The sequence below is a fragment of the Oryx dammah genome, unplaced genomic scaffold, assembly GCF_014754425.2.
Source record: "Oryx dammah isolate SB20612 unplaced genomic scaffold, SCBI_Odam_1.1 HiC_scaffold_16, whole genome shotgun sequence".
NCBI classification, from domain to species: Eukaryota; Metazoa; Chordata; class Mammalia; order Artiodactyla; family Bovidae; genus Oryx; species Oryx dammah.
Genome location: NW_024070200.1, coordinates 22,676,547 through 22,693,667, shown reverse-complemented (window position 1 = coordinate 22,693,667; position 17,121 = coordinate 22,676,547).

Sequence of the window (17,121 nt, the reverse complement as noted above, 5' to 3'; positions counted from 1 at the left end):
CAACACTCTCTGGACAGAATTACATATTATAGAATATGTCCTCTATTCTGAGTAATTGAAACCAGCTGAAAAAAATATGAACTGTGCAAAAATATTTTTTAACAACAATAAATTTTTAAATAAAAATAAAATGATGGCTAAAAAACAAGGTGCACTTCTTTGCTTTCCATCTCTCCCTGATGCCAGCATCAGTAAAGAATAATAAACAAGGTAACTTCACCTGGTGATGAAGACGCTTTGAATTATTAGTCTACCGAGTAACACCTAGGTCACCTCAAATGAGTTACTTAGCTTTCCTGCATGTGAGTTTCCTCATCTATAGCAAGAAGTTCATCAGAGTCTGTCCCTCATGGCTTTGTTGTAAGGATTAAATAAGAAATATTATGTGCTTAGCACAATGCCTGGCACAGGGGACATCCTAATTATATTAGCTTTTATTACTATTTTACTAGCTTTTATTACTGTGTGCCTTCTCATTGCTGAGACAGTTAAACAGCATCTAAGCAATTATTTTGATAACTAATTCTGTGCATTGGGGAAGATGGGAGGGAGAGGACAATAACATACTTCATCCTCAGCAAAATGGAGCTACTGATGTCTTTTCTTTCTCTCCTTCAACTGTAATGTTAACCCACAAGCATTTTAAGATGCTCAATAAAAAGAAAATGGTACTGTTTCAAGAGACAGATGGGGGGGAGCTGATGTCTGACACATTTCTTGACTTTGGTATGATGGAGAAATTAAGTCAGTCAGGGATTAGGCATTCCTTGGCAACTGAGGCACATTCCTCATCACCCCTCCTCCGACTTCATAAGCATAAGAACTAGCAAGCCCCCAAGATCTACTGGCCAACTACAACGTATTTGGTTAAGAGGGATACTATTTGCTAAAACTCTGAATAAAGACCAGTATAGAGAAAGTAGCAACATATGAGTATAAAATCAACAGGTGGGGGTTTAATAAGAGCTAGAAGTTCATTTCACCCAACCTGAATTTCATACTGTGGTTTGGTCAGGGCATATGGCCATAATATCTGGGGTAAAATAGGCCTGTGGTTTACAGACTGAATTCTCTAGAACCCTAGGGCCACTTAGTTCTTCTGTGGTTCCACAACCAGCATTTATTGCTATCTTTCTTATACAAGATGCAAGTTGTCCCTTTGAAAATGGTTTAATACACTGAATTAACAGATAATAAAGCCAAACCTAAACAACTCTTTTCCTAAAGGACCTATGTATGCTTGGGAGCACTACTTATAGGTTGAAATCACAGCTAAAATCAAACGAAAACTAACTGAGGCCTTCCCTATGTTCCTCCCATTCTCAGGAAGAACCTACATAATGGTATGTCCTCCAGTATCAAGGAGCTAGAATGCCTAATAAGGGCCAGTAAGTCCATTTACCTATTCTTTAGTTAACATCCTTTAAGAAGAAAAAATTTAATGACAATAAAATTTCCTTTCCAAACAGGTGAGTGCTGGTTGAAATTAAAAATCTGAATCATGCATCTTTATTTACACTGATGATCCTAACTAATAGTCAAATTAATTGACTTCATCTGTCACCCTATTGCACTCAATTCACGTGCTAGCAAGGCAATGCTCAAAATCCTTCAAGCTAGGCTTCAGCAGTATGTGAACTGAGAATTTCCAGACGTACAAGCTGGATTTAGAAAAGACAGAGGAACCAGAGATCAAATTGCCGCATTCATTGGATCATGGAGAAAGCAAGAGAATTTTAAAAAAGAAAAAACATCTGCTTTATTGACTACACTAAAGCCTTTGATGGTGTGGATCACAACAAACTGTGGAAAATTCTTAAAGAGATGGGAATACCAGACCACCTTTCCTGTCTCCTGAGAAATCTGTACGCAGGACAAGAAGCAAGAGTTAGAACTGGACATGGAACAATGGACTGGTTCAAAATAGGGAACAGAGTATGTCAAGGCTGTATATTGTCACCCTGCTTATTTAACTTATATGAAGAGTATATCATATGAAATGCTGGGCTGGATGACTCACAAGTTGGAATCAAGATTGCTGGGAGAAATATCAACAACCTCAGATAAGCAGATGATACACTTTAATGGCAGAAAGCAAAGAGGAACTAAAGAGCCTCTTGATGAGGGTGAAAGAGGAAAGTAAAAAAGCTGACTTAAAACTCAACATTCAGAAAACTAACATCATGGACCATGGCATCACTTCATGGCAAATCAATAGGAAAAAGTGGAAACAGTGACAGATTTTATTTTCTTGGACTCCAAAATCACTGTGGATGGTGACTGCAGCCATGAAATTAAAAGACACTTGCTCCTTGGAAGAAAAACTATGTCAACTCTAGATTGAATATTAAAAAGCAGAGATGTCACTTTGCCAACAAAGGTCTGTGTAGTCAAAGCTACAGTTTTTCCAGTTGTCATGTATGGATGTGAGAGTTGGACCATAAAGAAGGCGGACTGTCAAAGAATGGATGCTTTCAAACTGTGGTGCTAAAGAACACTCTTAAGGGTCCTTTGGACAGCAAGGAGATCAAACTAGTCAAACCTAAAGAAAATCAACCCTGAATATTCATTGGAAGGACTGATGCTGAAGCTCCAATACTTTGGCCACCTGATGCGAAGAGCCGACTCATTGGAAAAGACCCTTACGCTGGGAAAGATTGAGGGCAGGAGGAGAAAGAGGTGACAGAGGATAAGATGGTTGGATGGCACCATTGACTCAATGAACATGAGTTTGAGCAAACTCAGGGAGATGGTGAAGGGCAAGGAAGTCTGGCGTGCTGCAGTTCATGGGGTTGCAGAGAGTCAGACATGACTTGGCCACTGAACAGTAACAACAACTGACTTCATTTGTCACACAACTTGACACTTTTGTCCTTGAATCTCAACTCTGTCCTTCTGAGTCACATGGAATAATTCATTCATTTGTTCCTACAACAAAATTTCCTGGCTGCCCTCAAAAGAAAGGGACTGGAGTTACCAGGAGAGTAAGAAAGTCATGCTCCCCATTCATGGACTGTCAGACTCATAGAGGATGGCTTGCTCCATCAACCTCTGGATTGCCAACTGAGAAAACCTTGACTGCATTCCTTTGACGTAAGTTCAAAAGAATACATTCAGCATCTTTTCTGTATGACAGCCTTTCAAGTATTTGAGGACAACTATGCTGTCTTTCCTCAGTCTTATGGTCTCTATCAATAACCCCATTTCCGTCAACCATTACTAGACTTGACTTAGGGCCTCTCACCACTCCAGGAGTCTCCTGTGCACAGACACTGCCATGTCAACCTCCCTCTTAGCTGTGTGGAGACCAGAACTGAGATATGTTCCAACCCCACTGAAGCAGAATAATCGACCTTATGCTGGATACTCTACTTCTTGAGCACGAGCCAAGAACATTAAATTCTGGGTTCATGTCAAGCTTGTAACTAACAGTTAATATGACCCTGAGTATAACTATGCTGCCATCCTTGACAGTCCCTTCATATTTTGCATCTGAACATAGAATTTTATAGTTACATTTGTTAATCTTAGTCATAGTCAATTATTCCTGTCAATGTAAAGTATTTTTATATACAGATTGTGTCCTTTTAAAATTTCCTTTTCTTTCTATGTGTCGTGTTTTTAACAAATATGAGAGCATGCCAACAGGCCTGAAGATCAGCTCTGGTGCCTTCTTGCATTCCCATAACATTTTGTGTCTAACTCAACTACAGCATTATTATTGCCCGTTATATTCTGACATGTCTCTTTCCTCACTTAACTGTGAGCTCCCTAAGGACAGGGTCGTCTCTGTCTTTGTGTTTCCAGTACTGAGTCCAGCTCCTGACATACAGATCCAGTTCCCCACATATAGAATATGCTTAAAAGAAAAACTGTTTTGTTTGCAGAATGAATGAATGAATGATACATTCAACCAATTATATTCCTCTATCTTAGCCTCCAGGGCTGCCATACAGAACTTCGTCAAATGCCTTATTGAATACGAATCTATCGCTGTACTGACTCTGCTACCTTCCATTCTCGATAAAAATTGCAGTGTTTCTCTGAGCCTCAAATTCCCCATATGCAGATTATCAAAGTGTATCACAATTAATAAATGAAATAAATCATGTAAAGCTTTACAAAACTGCAAAATGTGCAAATGTCAGATGTAAGCATTCCCTCATTCCAGTAGCTTTATCAAAAAAGGAAATTATGCTTACTGACCTTGCAAGGGCTCCTGGCTTGTGGCTTCCATTTAGGGGCAGGAAGTGAGGTCTCTTAAAAGGTAGGCAGGGAAAGGTTCAAAGGATGAAGCCTGGAGTCAAATTCATCACAACCCTCCTGCTCCATGGGGCTCTGCGGGAAAGCTGTGGCCTCTTGTCCGTAGCCTTCCCTCTTGGCTGGTCTTGGGGGCTTTTCCGAATTCCATGTTGAAGGGTTCGGGAAGGTCTGCTGCAGATATTTGTTTGGGTGGGCCTGTGGAAAAGCTCTAGTAAGCTACCAAAGTTTACACTGTGTGAATGGGGAAACTGTCTTCTGCCCTAGCAAAGAAGGAAGGGAGGACAGCAGGGAGAGGAGCAGGGAGGTGCTCCTGCCCTGCTGAGTGGGTGCCTGCATGTGCAGGGTCTGCTCTGTTACAAGGATATCATGAGCCACCAGCTATGGGCCACCGTCTCGGGTATCTCTTTTTCTGTCTGGGCATTTCACTGCCTTTGATATTATTGTTTTCAGTTCAGTTCAGTTCAGTCGCTCAGTTGTGTCCGACTCTGCGACCCAATGAACTGCAGTGTGCCAGGCCTCCCTGCCCATCACCAACTCCCAGAGTTTACTCAAACTCATGTCCATTGAGTCGCTGATGCCATCCAACTATCTCTTCCTCTGTTGTCCCCTTCTCCTCCTGCCCACAATCTTTCCCAGCCTCAGGGTCTTTTCCAATGAGTCAGCTCTTCATATCAGGTGGCCAAAGTATTGGAGTTTCAGCTTCAATATCAGTCCTTCCAATGAACACCCAGGACTGATCTCCTTTAGGATGGACTGGTTGGATCTCCTTGCAGCCCAAGGGACTCTCAAGAGTCTTCTCCAACACCACAGTTCAAAAGCATCAATTCTTCGGCACTCAGCTTTCTTCACAGTCCAACTCTCACATCCATACATGACCACAGGAAAAACCATAGATGGACCTTTGTTGGCAAAGTAATGTCTTTGCTTTTTAATATGCTATCTAGGTTGGTCATAACTTTCCTTCCAAGGAGTAAGCGTCTTTTACTTTCACAGCTGCAATCACCATCTGCAGTGATTTTGGAGCCCACAAAAATAAAGTCTGACACTGTTTCCACTGTTTCCCCATCTATTTCCCATGAAGTGATGGGACCGGATGCCGTGATCTTCGTTTTCTGAACGTTGAGCTTTACGCCAACTTTTTCACTCTCCTCTTTCACTTTCATCAAGAGGCGTTTTAGTTCTACACTTTCTACCATAAGGGTGGTGTCATCTGCATATCTGAGGTTATTGATATTTCTCCCGGCAATTTTGATTCCAGCTTGTGCTTCCTCCAGCCCAGTGTTTCTCGTGATGTACTCTGCATATAAGTTAAATAAGCATGGTGACAATATACAGCCTTGACGTACTCCTTTTCCTATTTGGAACCAGTCTGTTGTTCCATGTCCAGTTCTAACTTGCTTCCTGACCTGCATACAGGTTTCTCAAGAGGCAGGTCAGGTGGTCCGATATTTCCATCTCTTGAAGAATTTTCCACGGTTTATTGTGATCCACAGAGAAGGAAATGGCAACCCACTCCAGAGTTCTTGCCTGGAGAATCCCAGGGACAGGGGAGCCTGGTGGGCTGCCGTCTGTGGGGTCGCACAGAGTTGGACACGACTGAAGCGACTTGGCGGCAGCAGCAGCATTGTGATCCACACAGTCAAAGGCTTTGGCATAGTCAATAAAGCAGAAGTAGATGTTTTCCTGGAACTCTCTTTTTGATGATCCAGCAGATGTTGGCAATTTGATCTCTGATTCCTCTGCTTTTTCTAAAACCAGCTTGAACATCTGGAAGTTCACGGTTCACATACTACTGAAGCCTGGCTTGGAGAATTTTGAGCATTACTTTACTAGCGTGTGAGATGAGTGCAACTGTGCAGTAGTTTGAGCATTCTGTGGCATTGCCTTTCTTTGGGATTGGAATGAAAACTGACATTTTCCAGTCCTGTAGTCACTGCTGAATTTTCTAAATTTGCTGGCATATTGAGTGTGGCACTTTCACAGCATCATCTTTCAGGATTTGAAATAGCTCAACTGCAATTCCATCACCTCCACTAGCTTTGTTCGTAGCGACGCTTCCTAAGGCACACTTGTCTTACCTAAGTTATTAAAAAGAAGACCACGTCATGTTGGCTGAATCATCCAAACAAGCTGTAGATGCCCAGCCACCTGGGTTTGGGAATTTGAAACCAAATTTGAATTTGGTTTCAGCTTGGCTGGAGAATCCACTTGTCTTGCAGCCTCCCTCTCCTTGACTTACAAAGAGGAAAATTGTATTTGAGGACACTTGGAGAAAAAAAAAATTTGCTTTTCCAGGAGAAAAGAGCCAGCCCTATAGAGAATCCCAAGCTGAGAGCAGTATTTTATCAGCCAAATGGTCTGGTTAGGAGGCCTTGCCTTTCTTTGTCATTGTACTCCTGAGAGCTAGCACAAGGCCTGACGCAGAGCAGATGCTCAATAAATATGTGTTGAATACATGTGTGCCATTCTACATTAATGATGATGGGCACCGGGGCCCCTTGGCCAGAGCATTAAAAGGGAAGCAACACCTCCCAAGGCCAGTGGTAAGATGGCAAGATCATTACACCAGGAACATGACCCAGAACAGCTCACCAGAGAAAACCTGGACAGGAGGATTCAGCCTGGGATTTCACCTTGAGATTCTCCCTTCACAGCCATCCTTGGTTGATTTTAATCAGTGGGTGTACAGTAGCTAATTGCTCATGTGTAAAAAGAAATTGATGCTTTTGAACTGTGGTGTTGGAGAAGACTCTTGAGAGTCCCTTGAACAGCAAGGAGATCCAACCAGTCCATCTTAAAGGAAATCAGTTCTGAGTTTTCATTGGAAGGGCTGATTCTGAAGCTGAAACTCCAATACTTCGGCCACCTGATTCGAAGACCTAACCCATTTGAAAAGACCCTGATGCTGGGAAAAATTGAAGGCGAGAGAAGGGGATGACAGAGAATGAGATGGTTGGATAGTATCACCAACTCAATGGACATGAGTTTGAGTAAACTCTGGGAGTTGGTGATGGACAGGGAGGCCTGGAATGCTGCAGTCCCTGGGGTCACAAAGAGTTGGACACGACTGAGTGACTGAACTGAACTGAAAGAGAACTTACCACTGCTCTGGTGTGGTCCTGGTAGAGAAGCCCACGTTTTTAAAATAAGTCAAGGATGAAGCTAGAAAAAGGAACTCAGGAGGAGTGTGCCCCTGGAAGGCGTGTGTGTGTGTGTGTGTGTGTGTGTGTGTGTAACTGACATCGGAAACCTAACTCTGAAAACTCTTCTTTCTCTATTTCTCAATGTTTTGTTCCCATCTTCTGACTTAATCTCTTAAAAAAAAATATTACTTTCAAAAATTCCTATCCAAGTTGGTAGAACTGGAAAGGAAACGCTTTCTCTGTTTCCGCGGTGGTGCAGAGAGGCTGGGTAGTCTCGGGGAGGGTGCGGAAGTGACCGCAGACCGGCTGGCTCTGCTTGAGTCCCGTGAGCAGAGCTGGATCTCTTCCAGATGGCTGGACCCCACTGTAACCCGGTGTGAGCCTTGCGGCGGGGTGGGGGGCACAAACACCCCCACCTTGAGCCATCTCTTCCTATTACTTCTGGCTGGAGTCTTGAGGACCTGGCTCTGGTGGACTTGTCATTCAGTCATGTCCAACCCATTGTGACCCCATGGACTTTAGTCTACCAGGCTCTTCTGTCCATGGGATTCTCCAGGCACGAATACTGGAGTGGGTTGCCATTTCCTTCTCCCTGGTGAACGTGAGGAGGGTCCTATATCCCTTGGAAGCTGATAGAAGGTCGTCGTGTCCCCGGAGGCTGCAGCCTTCTACGCCTTCTTCAGCCAGGCGCACAGGAACCGGGCGCCTGAGTGAGCCTATGCAGAGCACCCCGTGGAACTAGGGCCTGCCTTTCGCCATTTGCGGAGGTCACTGACCAATGGCTTAGTAATTGTTACCGCAGGCGTTTCTGGAGGCATGTCGGCGCGTTATTAGGGGAAATCGCGCCGACTGGGAGGCGCTCTCCCCCCCGGAGCCGCACTTCCTGGGAGGTTTCCTCAGGAGGTGGCGCCACAGCCCGCCGCTGCGCCGCAGCTGCCCGCCTTTCCCCAGCGGAACCCGGGCAGCGCAAACACCAGGTGGAGCGAGTCGGTGGCCCCGGGCCTGTGCTGCGGCCGGACCCCAGCAGCGCGGCTTCTCCGGCGCCCTGAGCTTTGGCGCGTGGCGATCGGAACCCCACCCTGCGGCTCTCCAGCGCACAGAGTGCGCGCAGGGCCCCGGGACCCGCGAGCCCTCGACTTGGGCCAGCTCCCGCCCTGATGACCCAGGATCCTTTTGTTAGGCCACGGCTGCTCTTTATGCCTTGGTGGGAGCACCTCGGTTGGTGACTGGGAACCAATACCCCCACGACATCCACCTGCCGTGGGGAGCCCCAAATCTGCTCGCGAACACCATAAAAAAAAAAAAAATCTTTAGAGATTCGGAGCAGTCAGCTCCTAAGTCCTAAAAGTCTACAGAGTTTCCCGCTTGCGGCGCAATTAGACATCGGTCCGGCAGCAGCGGCCGTGAGCGAAATGCCGAGCAGCTTTGGGGCACATTTCCCCGGGAGGAAAGACGCGTGTGGCCACCATCTCTCCGCGGCCAAGCTACGGGTTTCAGCAGGGGCTCGAGCCCTCTTAGCTCCGCAGATCCGGTTCAGGCCCCGGTTCCGGGATCCGAGGCTCCGGCGTCGGAGGCTCGCGGGAAGAGGACTCGCGGCCCGCGCGGTCGCTTTGGGCTGGAGGTCCCCAGCCGCTGCGCCTGCGGGACGCCGAGCCTGAGAAGGAGCGGATTCAGAGCGCTGGAGAGTTTCCAGAGATCCGGGAGAGGGCGATATTCGCCAATCCCTTCCCCCCAGAGCAACCGGGCGGACTCGGGGTGGCTGGGGTGGAGGACCATGCACGTGTCGGTAACGAAAGTATGGAACCGAGGGCCTTCCCACCCGCTGGCCTGCTAGACAAGGGACCCAGTATAGAACAAGAGCGTGCGGCCAATTTTCCCAGGTTTCATCTTGCCTCTCCTCCGGACACTGTTCTGATCAAACTCCAGCCACTCTTTCCCAGGGTCACAACCCTCACCCTCGTATGAAGGAGAATAGCAGTCTGAAGAGCGCACTACAGCAGACGCTTCGTTTTCAACTTTTCGTTACAGCTCTCTTCATCCAAATGCCAGGCCATTTTTCTCGGTGTCATGTCCACAGAATAGTTGATAGCAGACAAGGAAGCACTGTAGTGGCGGGCTTGAACGTGAACCTGAGAGCTGACGCTGTGAATTTGACTGTAATTCTTGGTTCGACCTTCGGGAGCGTTTCTGGGAATGTGTTTGGGGACAGTCCCGCAAGCAAAAGTCCTGGTTCAACCTTTTCCCCCTCCTTTGGGACAGTTCAGAATGGGACGACATGTGAGGTCTCCTAATATCCTCTGGTCGGCCAGAAGAGTCTCAAGTAACTAGTTACTTTGTCTTTGAGAGCCACTATCCATTTGTAAGCACCTACTTAATGTCTGTTCTCTGGGGTATGCAGATATCCATGGCGTAGCATTCAAAGACAGCCCCCCTCCCCTCCCCCCGACCCAACACACACACACACACACACACACACACACAAACACACACACACACATCCCACTGCCGTGTATCTTAAGTCCATTTAAAATCTAATTTTAGACGTTGTTTATTCTGTACATCATTTTCATCATGAATAAATAATTTCCATGTAGTCCTTGAACTGCCAGCTGATGGGGGAGAGCAGACGAGGACTTTTCAACCTTCAATAAAAAGAGGAGGACTTTACGACTGGGGTGAAAAGGGGCTGCTGAGCTAAGCCAATGGGGCAGCCGGCCTTTACTGTGTGCAAAAGCATTCAGACACATGGCGACCCTTTCGCAATAAAACTTTATTGATGATCGTTTGAAAGTTATGGCAACTCCAAGGTTATAAAACCTGCCATAAAATACCAAGCAGTCATTAGTTTACCTGACCTCATTTCAATATAAACTTCCACAAAAACATTTTATTTTGTTCCTTCCTATAAGTGGGGAAAAGAAATTGAGGAGGCAAGGCACAGTGGCCCATTATTGAGGACCCAGGATCTGCAGTTTGACACTCTGACCTTCATCCCCACAAACAAAGCAGTGAAATTCACACTTTGTTATTTTCTACCACTATTATTGTAGAAAAGATGATAATAATAGCAATGTTTTTGTTCAATCGTCTGTTTTTAGCACATATCCAGGTTCTAGTTAGGATGGAGAGTTGTTCCTCTTTGGAAGAACTTGTGAGATACCTTTAACAGTTGTTAAAGTGTATTAACTCCCTAACCTAGGTGTAAGAAGCCTAAGGGTAGCCACTGTGGGAAGCAACATGGAGCTTCCTCAAACAAATTAAAAATAGAACTATCATTCTACCCAGCTATTCTGTGTCAAGCTATTTCTCTCCCCAAAACACTAACCCAAAACACTATTTAAAAAGATATATATGCCACTGTGTTCATTGCAGCATTAGTCACGATATCCAAGATATGGAAGCAACCTAAATGTCTACAGATAGATATATATACATCTCATATCTTGTTTATATAAAAATTCCTTTATATATAGTAGAATATTACTCGACCATAAAAAGAAGGAAATCTTGCCATTTGCAAAACATGGATAGACCTAGAAACAGACTCTTTGTTGGAGAGAACAAATTGCTGGCTGCCAGAGAGTAGATGAGTAGGGGAATGGGTAAAACTGGGGAAGGAAGGAAATTATGACAAAATTTCAGTCATAAAATAAATAAGTTGCAGGGATATAATGTTCAGCATGGGGAACAGAGTCAGTAACATGGTAATAACTCTTTATGGTGACAGAAAGTAACTATACTTATCATTGTGATGAACTGGTAATGTATAAAATATTGAATCACTGTGTTGTATACCTGAAACTAATAATACAACATTGTAAGTTAACTAAATTTCAGTATAAAAATTTTTTTTGTCTTCCCCCCAATAGTGCCAAATCCACACTGAGGGCACAGATTAGGCTGTTTTTGCTGTTTTACAAATAACATTCTAGCGACACAAGGAGGAGTAGCTGAGAAAGAAGAGGGGAGAGGAGGGGAGCTCTGGGTGGGAGGAGAAGAAGCAAATAGCCACACGTTATTTCGCAGGTGACCTGAAGAAAGAATTGTGTAAAACAATCAATTTGTGTTTAGAGTTACTGAAAGGTCAGATGAATAATGAATTCCCCACCACAAAATCATGAGCTTAAAAGAATGCATCTACTTTAACCGAGATCAGCAATTTGAATTATACTGCAGAAAAGAACTCAAAGTAGTGCTCCAGGAAAGCTCCAGGAGGTAACTAGCTCAAGTTCTGTCATCATTGTTTCCAATACAACTGTGTAAGTGTACCAGAAAGTATACTAACTGTACAAGTGTACCAGAATTACACTGCTGATCAGAGGAAGAATCAGCCACAAAACAGTGATAATTTTGAAGTTTCTCTGTCCAGATTCCAATTTGGATTGACTGAGGCAGATATTCTCCTAATGTTGTATAACTAAGGTCAGTCTACCTGCTTTTAGGGTAAAGAGATTTGTAAGCATGCACAGATGGCAAAGGTTGACCTTGTATTAGCTGTGTGCTAATTTCCCCCAAACATGCAACGGTCTGGATGTAGTTTTCATGGATTGTTTAAAATATAAGCACCAAGATAGATCCAGGCATATACGCATTTATGGTGGTTTAGAAATCTAATATGAAGAACGCTAACTGCTTTATGACCTCACTGGAACTCATCTTGGTAATGTTATGCTTAGTTTCCTGGTGTGCCTTAAAATATTTCAGGGATTTCATGGAATTTTAACTAGAAAAGAACATTTTTAAAATAAAAATCTTATGTAAAATGCTGCTTTCTTCTAGAAAGTGTAAAGGGGGTATGTGTGTGTTTAACAGAGAAAAGTCATATATCAGAGAAAGGGAAAGAGGTGGAGCTGGAGAGAGAAGTATAGGATACAGTACTAATTAAAGGGCAAATTTTCCTGGTATCCACAGCTTTCCCTTGTTGGTGGGTACAAGTTCCAGTAATTTGGGTTACCATTTCATACTCTCAGGCATAGTGATGCCAGGCATCAAAAGAAAGATTCTATTTTCCCAGTTTAGCAATGACTTCCAGGAAGAATAGAAGAAAGTGACCTTGTGGACCTACGAAGCAGTCCATAGGCTGAACATGATGTTTTTATTGGACTTGAGAAGCAAATAAGAGATCTAAATTCAGATCTTTGAGCTTAGGATATTTCAAAAGACTCTTGCAGTTATAAGAGATAACTTACTCAGAGATAAGTTGACAAACTGCTCTTATAATTGAGTTCATTAAATTTATTTGTTGAGATACATACAAATGCAATGCTGTATTATCAATGTGTTGTAACAACAATAGCAATGAATTTAATTTATAATGTTTGTATTAATATCTCTCTGCTATTAATCCCATTATTCATTTGCTTTTCCTAGATGCCTTAAAAGACTGATATTAATATAAAGGAGAAAAGTATCTATGTTAATCTTTTATAAAAAATATTTCTCTCTTATTCTATCTTCCTTTTCAAAACAACTATTCTTCACCCAAAAAGGTCATTTCGACTCTCTTGAGTAATGTCACCTAACTTCACATTCATATGAATGATCTCCATTCAGCTCTGTTTAAGCATATTTACCAAAGAAGCACCCATTTGGACTCACTTTTCTGAACTCTCCCTTATACCATATTCTGGAAAAGGCATGGAAATTACCCAAGGATTTTAAAATAGTTTTCAAGTCAAAAAAATTGTAAAAGGACAACACGTCACGCATACAGTTCTTTTTCTTATATTCTCCTCTGTTTAGAGACACAGAGGTCAATAGAAAACGTTCCCAAGATGCTATGTACTCCTTCAAATTCCACCCACCCTTGTTTTCCTAGGTGATCTGGTTCATTAAGGCTTAACTACATAATGAGATGTATGTCTTCAACAGCGTGGCAAGGTGGGGGCTTATAAATATGTTTGTTTGAAGTTTTGGGGACAGCTGGGTGGTAGGATTGTGAAATCCCCAATTACCCGAGTCCTGTACAGATGATATGTATAGACTGCATAGCTCTGCTCTCATCATTTCTATTGACACAAGAAACTTTCCCTTATGAGGAAAAAGCACAGCTTTTATGTAGCATCATCCAAATAGCATTCATTCCTCATATAATTTAATATATCTTACCCCAAGGGCATATTTTCCACAATGAAACTAATTTGCTCTAATAGGAATAATAATGCCTCCATGTACCTAATACCTTTATCCCCCCCAAAACCCTCATGTGACTTAGCAGTTCCATGATGAAACACACAAGTTGTGGTTCATCTTACATACAACTTTATGGAGTTAACTCTCTAATTTCTGTTCACTTCTCTCTCTCTCTCTCCCTTTTTTTCTTGGTTCTTTTTGACGTAGGGAACCCTTGAGAAACAGAAAATGTTTTTTTTTTTTTTTTTGGTTTCACAGTTAAAATATAAAAAGTCTAATTTCAAAGTATATTTTTTGTTTACCTTCATTGAAAGAGGACAATTTAGAGAAGACTCTGAAAGTCATAATTCTTATGTAACTTAGCAATGTCTGAACTTCCAGAATTTAAACGACACATCTTTCTACTGTATATTCTCTTGGGGAAAAGAGTGGATGGATATACACTTTCAGTTCTAAAATAAAAATTGAAGAAACGATAGGTACTCACACAGGTTACCACTTGAGGACTTCATTTTATATCAGAGTTGAAGAAATGTATAGAGCTGGTTTTGAATGATAAAACTTTCTGGACTGAGTATCTGGGAGATCTGAGAGGTATGTAGATACTTGAAGCTTTTCTTTCTGTTGTTTTGAGTTGGCTTTTTGTTACCTACAAGTTGGTTTGCTTTCTTTAATCTTTAAATCCATTTATTAATACATGCAGTGCAGCACTTACACCTACCAAATAAGCACTGAAACCTACTGGCATGAAACATTCAGACTGCAAATGGAAAATCTACCCAGTTAAGTACCATACTCTCCTTTAAACACAGCAGTGGCAGTGTTTGGTTGACCTTTCAGGGAAGGCTTGTAAAAGTACCCTGTATTATAAAGCCTGCACAGCAAGGGTGATTTAATCCAGCTAAAAGAATTTTAACTTTTTTATTTCCTGACTTTCGGGGGTTTAAATTTTTAGCCTTAAGCTGTCGTTTTTGAAGGCTTTTTACATTGAGTAATGGAATCACTATTTCTCCCCCCACTAAAAGGGGTATCTCCATGAAGCTAGGCAGAATGTACTCCCAAAAGGAACTATGCAAGAATTGTTCAACCAATAAAAACTCCCAAGGGAATTTATGCTGTCAGCTCACCAGAACATCCAGTTCACACCTCTGGTCCTGCAGGAAGGGGTTGGGGGCTTTTTAAAGGTCCCTTATTGCCATGACCTTGGCTTTCTATCCTTCTAAGAAGTGGCTTCCAGCCCAGCCACTGTCATGGGCTCACTTCTTGATCCTACAGAAAACGGAACCCGCCTGTTCTCTCAACTTTCTACACCCTAGAGTCCATCAAGAATGGCAGCTGCAATCCTGTAGCCTTCACATCACAGCATTTCTGGTGCTAATCCCTAGTTGGTCCAGTCCTCTCTCCTGCCCCCCCACCCCCAGACTCCTAGAGGCTGGATGTGATTCAGCAACAGAACCAAAATTGTAATGCCTTTATAGGTCAGACAGAAATAACACAAAATCGTAGGGACTGGGATAAAATACAGTGGGTTGGCATTATCTAAAAACTTTTTTTATTTGCCTAAATTCTCCCCTCATTTCTTTCTCCTTTGTTTCTCCTATTCCCCTCCTTATTAATTGTTATAATTTTTGTAAAAGTCTCTACCAAAAAAGTGATTTTTATTAAGTGCACTACCAAAATAGATCTGCATAAGATAGGTGCTTAAACACCTTTGCACACATTTTAAAATGTGTGAGTCGCTTTTAAATGTGCAAATTCCTTAACAGCATTTTAAAAAAACCTTCATTGTTTTTCACATTTGCACATAGGATACTTGTGTACAACAACACTTACTTGGGTTTTCTTGAAAAATATTTGGACTAATTTATATGAATTTTAAAATGTATCATTTGAATGAAAGTCAGTCATATAAAGGCAGTAGTTTCCTATCCCCTTCTATTCTCAGAAAAAAAATTTTTTTCTTGAAGTTTGTTTACAAAGACGCACGATGTGTTATCTCTTAGCTTAGAAAAGAGGAGCTTTTGAGAGGTTACCTTTATTTCTTTTTTTAGCTTTCTCTTCCTTAGCCTCTAGGTACTCACCGAAAACCACGTTGTTAGATTGATCCTCAATTTCCCAAGAACTACTCTGCAGTCCTGTCTGCAGAGAGGTGGTTACCCTCCCTGTTCCCACAAAACTGGTCTCAAATGCTACTGCCATAGGGGAGGAGGTGAGAGAACGGGTCTTTTCGCTAATCGTGGTGAAGGTCGAGTTTTTAGACTGGCCGGACCGTGAACTGGCAAAGGGAGGAAGCGAGAGAGCGCCCTGGATGCTTCAAGTGGGTCTCTTGGGACCGACAGCCTTCGAGTCGAGGAGCCTACCTGAGCCTATCCAGTGGGGAGGACCCAGCACAGCCAGGAAGATTTGCGGTGCAGGACCTTCGTGCCCCACGCTGAAGATTTGCTGAAATACCAGGTCTTGCCGCAGGAATAGGCTCCTGGCCTGTAGAGCTCTGGTGATCCTAGCAAAGACAGATCCTAGTGTGGATTGCAGTTTCTTTCCAAAACCTGAAAGTACCAGCTAGGGATTTCGCAGACCAGGTCTGTGGCTGGGAGGCGCCCTCCGTGTCCGCCGCTCCCCCCACCTCCCCGCCCCTCACCCTCCTCGGTCCCGCGCGTCTAATCCCCACTCAAGGGACAAAGGCAGAGGCAATTAAGTGAGGGCCACAGCTAGAAAGCGTTTCCCCAAGCTAGTGAAAAACTGAGCCCTGCCCATAACAACGTGGGGGCTTTCTCTTTTGGTTACCACCTTTCCTAATGTGCGCTGAAGTCCTTTTATCATTATTTTTATGAAATGATTTATTTCTCCACTCTATCTAAGATGACGAAAAGAGTTGAGCCGGACTCCAAGATGCACTCCAGAGCAAGGAAAACCTAATTATAACCCGAACTCCCGCGAGCGAGAGAGGTGAGCTGCCATGTCTATTTCCCACGCACTTGGGCCCGACTAGTTAATTAGGAGTTCTAATTTTATTGCATCTCAGCTCCTCCCGGTTTTCCCCACTACAGTGGTCCTAAAAAGAAACACCCACAGGGACACGACAGAATGAATTCCCAGGAAAGCCGAGCGTGGATTTCTCTGCCTGTAGATAGATTTGAGAGCGCACAGGGAACCAGATGGGCGCATCCTGGCAGCCGGGGAACGAATCCCAGGGAAGAGCAGCTCTTTCCCCATTCTTCTGGACCTCGCTGTGCCCGTCTCCGTGCGGTTCCGCCCGGGCGGTCCCCGGGGACGCTGCGGATTCCCGCGGTCGCTGCTGTTTCCGCCTCCAAATCCTGCTTTTTAGCCTGGGCCGGAGGCAGGGGTGGGGAACAGAGTACGCATCAAGCCTGATCCGGGTCTCCCGCTCTCGCCCGGTCAGTCCCGACCTCCTCGGCCCGCGCGGGGTCCGTGCCCACAGTGAGGAGTCATCCATGCGGCTGCTCTTTCCCGCTGGCCCTCTGCGCGTGCGGCCTGGGGCAGGTTTGTCTCCTTGAGGTCGTGGAGGGGGCAGACACCTACAGTAAACGGGCTTCTCTTGGGGCTTCGACGTGAACTGTCCCCG